Genomic DNA, 6039 nt, shown 5'->3' with positions numbered 1-6039 from the left:
GTTTTAACCCAACCTTAATTCCTAATAAAATAATAATTCTGATCCTAAAAGATAATTAATCATCCTAAATTAAATTATATTACAAATAATCAATATAAATATTGAAAATTAATAATATTTACAAAATAACGTATTAATCCCGTATAGGATTTCATGCATGTACCGTCTTCAGTAAAATGGTCATATCTTGAGTTCCCGATATCGGATTGATGCGATTCAAGAACCGTTGGAAAGATAAGAGATAGACGGTTGTATCTCCCGAAGACATGTCGACCGAATAACAACTGGATCCCCTTCAAAAAGTTGTTTCAAATATGATGCTATTAGACCCTTACGTATGAATGCTTGAACTGTGATTTGAAGCTTGTCTTTAAGAAGTTTTGTCTGGCCTCGTGTGATAGGGCCAAGTGGTATAGTAAATTCATCATCCTTAGCTTTAGGGCATGTGGTGCATGTATCATCTCCCCCTTCCTTAAAAGGATACGTCCACGAATCTGAAATATCAAAAGGAGATAAGTCAGAAACATTAAAGGATGCACTCACGTTATACTCACCGGGAAGATCAATGCGGTAGGCGTTGTCATTGATTCGTTCAAGGACTTGGAATGGGCCATCTCCTGGAACCTTTCTTTTCTCATGTGAATCCATACCCAATCTCCTGGTTCAAAGGTGACATGTCGTCGGCCCTTGTTAACTCAGTTTGCGATTGCCTCGTAGGTTTTCTCCATCTTGAGTTTGGATTTGGCGTGAATGTCTTTGACAAGGGAAGCCTTCTTTTCACCATCTAAACTAAAAACCTGATCTAAAGGTAAGGGAATAAGATCCAAAGTAGTTAATGGGTTAAAACCATAAACTATTTCGAATGGAGAATAACCTGTTGTGGAGTGAATAGATCGATTATAAGCAAACTCAACAAAAGGTAAACATTCTTCCCAATTACAGGTATTCTTACCTACCACAGTTCCTAGCAAATATCCTAGAATCCGATTTATTACTTCGGTTTGTCCATCGGTTTGAGGATGACAAGAAGTGAAATAGAGAAGTTTTGTGCCAATCTTACCCCACAATACCTTCCAAAAGTGGCTTATAAACTTAGTGTCACGATCGGACATAATGGTGCGAGGAATGCCATGAAGGCGGACTATTTCTCGAAAGAATAAATCAGCAATATGTGTGGCATCGTTCGTTGTATGGCAAGGAATGAAGTGTGCCATCTTTGAGAATCTGTCCACAACCACAAAAATACTATCTCGTCCTTTCTTAGTGCGGGGTAAGCCAAGTATAAAATCCATCGATAAATTGATCCAAGGAGAAGAAGAAATTGGTAAAGGCGTGTACAGACCATTAGGATTTACCTTTGATTTTGCTTGTTTGCACGTGATACATGATGCACAAATCTTTTCCACTATTTTACGCATATGTGGCCAAAAGAAGTGTTCCATGACCATATCAAGTGTTTTGTGAATATCGAAGTGTCTCATAAGTCCTCCGGCATGTGACTCGTGAACCAAGAACTCTCGCAAAGAGCCTTGTGGTATACACAACCTGTTCATGCGAAAAAGAAAGCCATCTACAAGATAAAACTTGTTAAAAGCACCTTTTACACATTGTTTATAAATCTCAGAAAAATCCGGATCGTTAGGATAAAGTTCTTTGATATGTGCAAAACCCAGAACAGTAGCATGCATTCGAGTGATAAGTGTGTATCGTCGAGATAATGCATCAGCTACAATGTTATCTTTCCCTTGTTTGTATTTGATGATGTAATGAAAAGATTCAATGAACTCAACCCATCGAGCATGTCGTTTATTTAACTTACCTTGTCCATTTAACCATTTGAGTGATTCATGGTCCGTGTGAATGACAAACTCTTTAGGGAGAAGATAATGTTGCCACACTTCGAGTGCTCGGACGAGTGCAAGAAGTTCCTTGTCGTAGGTAGAGTAGTTCAATTGTGCACCTTTTAACTTTTCATTAAAGTAAGCGATAGGTTGTCTTTCTTATATAAGGACGACACCAATGCCTATGCCTGAAGCATCACATTCTAGCTCAAAGGTGTTAGAAAAATTGGGAAGACGAAGAATAGGGGCAGAACATAACTTATCTTTAAGAAGTTCAAAAGCTTTTTGTTGTAATGGTCCCCATTTGAATTCAACTGACTTTTTGATGATCTCGGTTAATGGTGCAGCAATGATTGAGAAATCTTTGACAAAGCGACGGTAAAAACTTGCTAAACCATGAAAAGATCTTACCTCGGTGATGGAAGTAGGCGTGGGCCATTCTTGAATTTCCTTGTCCTTCTCTTTATCTACATGAATACCCTGTACACTAACTATAAAGCCTAAAAACATAAGCTTATCACTGCAAAACACACACTTATCTATGTTAGCATATAAATGTTCTCGTCGAAGAACTTCGAGAACCATTCGAACATGAATGACATGAGAATTAAGAGAATATGAGTATATAAGAATGTCATCAAAGTAAACGACAACAAATTTACCTATAAACTCCTTAAGAACGTGATTCATTAATCTCATGAAGGTGCTTGGAGCGTTTGTGAGTCCAAAGGGCATAACAAGCCATTCATACAAGTCGAACTTTGTCTTGAATGCTGTTTTCCATTCGTCTCATTCTTTCATTCGAATTTGATGGTAACCACTCTTCAAGTCTATTTTGGTGAAGATACTTGCACCATGTAGTTCATCCAACATATCATCTAGGCGTGGAATAAGATGCCTATACTTGATTGTTATTCGATTGATAGGTCGACAATCTACACACATTCGGAATGTGCCATCTTTTTTTGGAACTAGAATGACGGGAACTGCACAAGGACTAAGACTCTCACGGATGTGTCCTTTTTGTAATAATGAATCTATTTGTCGTTCCAATTCCTTCGTTTTCTCAGGATTGCATCGGTAAGCGGGGCGGTTTGGTATGATTGATCCAGGGATAAAGTCGATTTGATGTTCGATTCCTCTTGTAGGTGGTAAACCATCCGGTGGGTTGCTTAAGACATCTTGAAACTCTTGTAATAGAGAAGAAAACACACTAGGCAAATCTGTGATGTTAGTGATAGTTGATAAAATGGAGTCCTTGAAACGGACTAGAATGCACGGTCTATTTTGAAAAAGGGTCTCTCTCATATCTTTTGCACTCGTATAAATGTTTTGAGACACTCTTTTATTTTCACATTGAGGTTCACTCACCACCCGTGGGTCATTTGTTTGGCTTTTATCGGTTGTGACCTCTTTTGCCTTTTGTTTCAAATTCACTGTTTCCTTGAGAATTAGTTGTTGATCTATGAGAATCTCTTTGGCGGGGTAGGGGGTTAAGTCGGAACGGTTTACCTTTTATTGGAATTGTGTAAGTGTTCTTTCGACCAAAATATGTGACGTCGTTATCGTATTGCCAAGGCCGTCCTAGGAGAATGTGGGATGCTTGCATCGGAATTACATCACACCATACGTCGTCATAATACTTTCCCATCTTGATATTAACGAGGCATTGTTTAACCACCTTCATCTCGGCACTCTCTTTAAGCCATTGTAAGCAATAAGGTTTTGGATGTCGTTGGCAATGAAGTTTGAGTGATTCAACAACGTTGGAGCTAATGACGTTGACACAACTACCATTGTCAATGATGATGGAGAATGGTTGTTCCTTGATTAGGCAGCGTGTGTGGAAGATGTTGGAACGTTGTATGTCAAACTCGTCAGATGCTTGGATGTTCAATGTATGACGGATCACCAAGATTGTGCCATTGTACTCATCGCTTCCATAGTCATCACTATCTTCTTTGGCTTCAACATGTACTGGTATGTCGGCGATGTCGTCATCGGAGTCAGAATTGTAAGACCCATCACCTAGTATGGTTAAGGTCCTCGTGTTTGGACAATTGCGGCTGATATGGCCTCTTCCTAAGTATTTAAAACACTTGATGTCTCTTGATCGGGTGTCGTCTTTAGGGGCTGGAAGTGTCTCATTCTTTGCTGGTCGTTGTTTCTCTTTGTCGAGTTTGTCATCTCTCGATTTTTTTTGAGAATATGGAGTAGAAGATGAGGAAGGATTTGAAGGATTACCTTGGTAAGAGAATGAAGTACCTTGGTAATGTTCTCTGAATCGGAATCTCCTTTGTATTTGTGCTTCGATTGTCATTGCTTTCTTCAGTGTATCTTCGAGGTTTTCGTACCCATGGAGGTCAAGAAGATCAGTGATGTTTGAGTTCAAGTCGACGACGAATCTTGACATGGTGTCCTCTTCTTCTTTAGTTATGTTAGCCCTATTGAGTAAGGACTGCATCTCCTTGTAGTAATCTTCAACTGAACTTCTACCTTGTCGAAGTTGGTGTAGTCGTTGTTTAACTTCTCGTGTATAATGTGTCTGTAGGAATCGGTTCCTCATGGCATGTTTGAGTTCGGTCCAAGAAGTGATTGGTTGAATTTGGTAGGTGTCGATCTTTTTCCTTGTTTGCATCCACCAAGTGTGAGCATATCCTTCGAATTCCAAGGTGATGAGGGGAACTTGTTCAACTTGAGGGCATTCATGGTATGCGAACAAGAGATCAACTTTTCCTTCCCAATCGATGTACTTGTCTGGATCGTAGTCTCTTTTAAAAGAAGGGATCGTGAAATTTGGTTTTGCAAAGAGTTCGGGTGTTTGAAAACGTGGTTGTGCTCACCTGGGGGCCAAAAGTTCAGTATTGTTTGGCATTGGATTCTGGTTTGGTAGATCCAGTTGTAGTTCTTATCGTTCTCTCAAGGCATTGTTAAGTTGATCAAATTGAGTTGTGAGTCGTTCAAGTGCGGCTAAGATGGTCGCAAGTGTCTCATTGTTATTGTCGCCCATCCTGCAATTATAACACTCAAAAGAATATTTTAAAGTAGAATAAAAATAAAAGAAAATAAATTTAACAAAGCAAGAAACCTCACAAGTCACTCCAAGAAAGTAACACAACGAGAGGCAAGTAAGCCGATCTTGTACTCTTTAAAACTCACTTTACCAAGTAGTCTTTCACAGTTCGTATCGGAGTTTGATTACTAGCAAAGGCGATAAGAAAAACCTAAAAGCTCTAAGAGGCCAAACAAAGGTTAGACTCCAAGAGAACAAGAATGCAAAGAAGGAAGAAGTATGCAAACTCTTTAGTCCTACTAACACAAGGAAGATAATGTGTTAGATAATGCAAAAGAACAATAACAGGGAAAAATAAAAGAACCTAAAGCACTAAGAGTTAAAGAAAAAAGGACCAAACCAGAAAACCTAGAAAACGCTGGATCAACTTGAGCATCGTTTTTGAGGGGGTTACCGGTATCCAAAAATTATGTTGAACGCTTTAGTAGTATCCAGTAGACTCTGTTGAACGGTGAGTCCTCAAACAATCTATTTTTCTTGATCGCTTTGTTCGAAGTTGTTCTTGATCTCCAAAAATTCTGATTTTTTGTGTGAATTATCTCCAATATATGGAGTTTCAATCTGGAAATTTTCACCACAAAATTCCTCCTATAGAATTTTCAAGAAATTCGACAATATTCTAGACCGAATCTGCCGATAAAACTTGAATGATGTATTTGAAGGATCTAATGAACTCTGATCGAAGTGAATTTTGGACTGGAGATTAAACTTAAGACGAATATGATATCTAAAGAAAATCATCCCTAAATACCTTCGTTTGTAATTTTTTTTTGAAATTTTGAAATTTTGGCTTTTTTGTTTTTGAAAAAAAATAGCAAACTAACAAGAAGGATTTGAATCTAAATTAAAATTAAATAAAAATAACCTGAAACGATGAATCTTCTCTGAACTAGCTCCGTTGGGGTACCTTGACGATGTTGTGTGCAAGAACAAACAAGATTGCTTGCTTCTTTCCAAGAATCGGCCCAAATCTGATACCAATTGATAGGGAAGCGGTGGCGGGTTAATGAACGTTGCTCTTGTTGAAGAATCAAACCTAGAAAAGATCTAGACTCGATGAAGAACAATAAGGGATGAATCGGGAAGGTGGCAGCAATAGATATGGTTTCTTTTTGGTGCTGGAAA

The sequence above is a fragment of the Hibiscus syriacus genome, unplaced genomic scaffold (assembly GCF_006381635.1).
Source record: "Hibiscus syriacus cultivar Baekdansim isolate YM2019G1 unplaced genomic scaffold, ASM638163v2 tig00110788_pilon, whole genome shotgun sequence".
Lineage (NCBI taxonomy): Eukaryota > Viridiplantae > Streptophyta > Magnoliopsida > Malvales > Malvaceae > Hibiscus > Hibiscus syriacus.
This window is presented reverse-complemented; position numbering follows the sequence as displayed.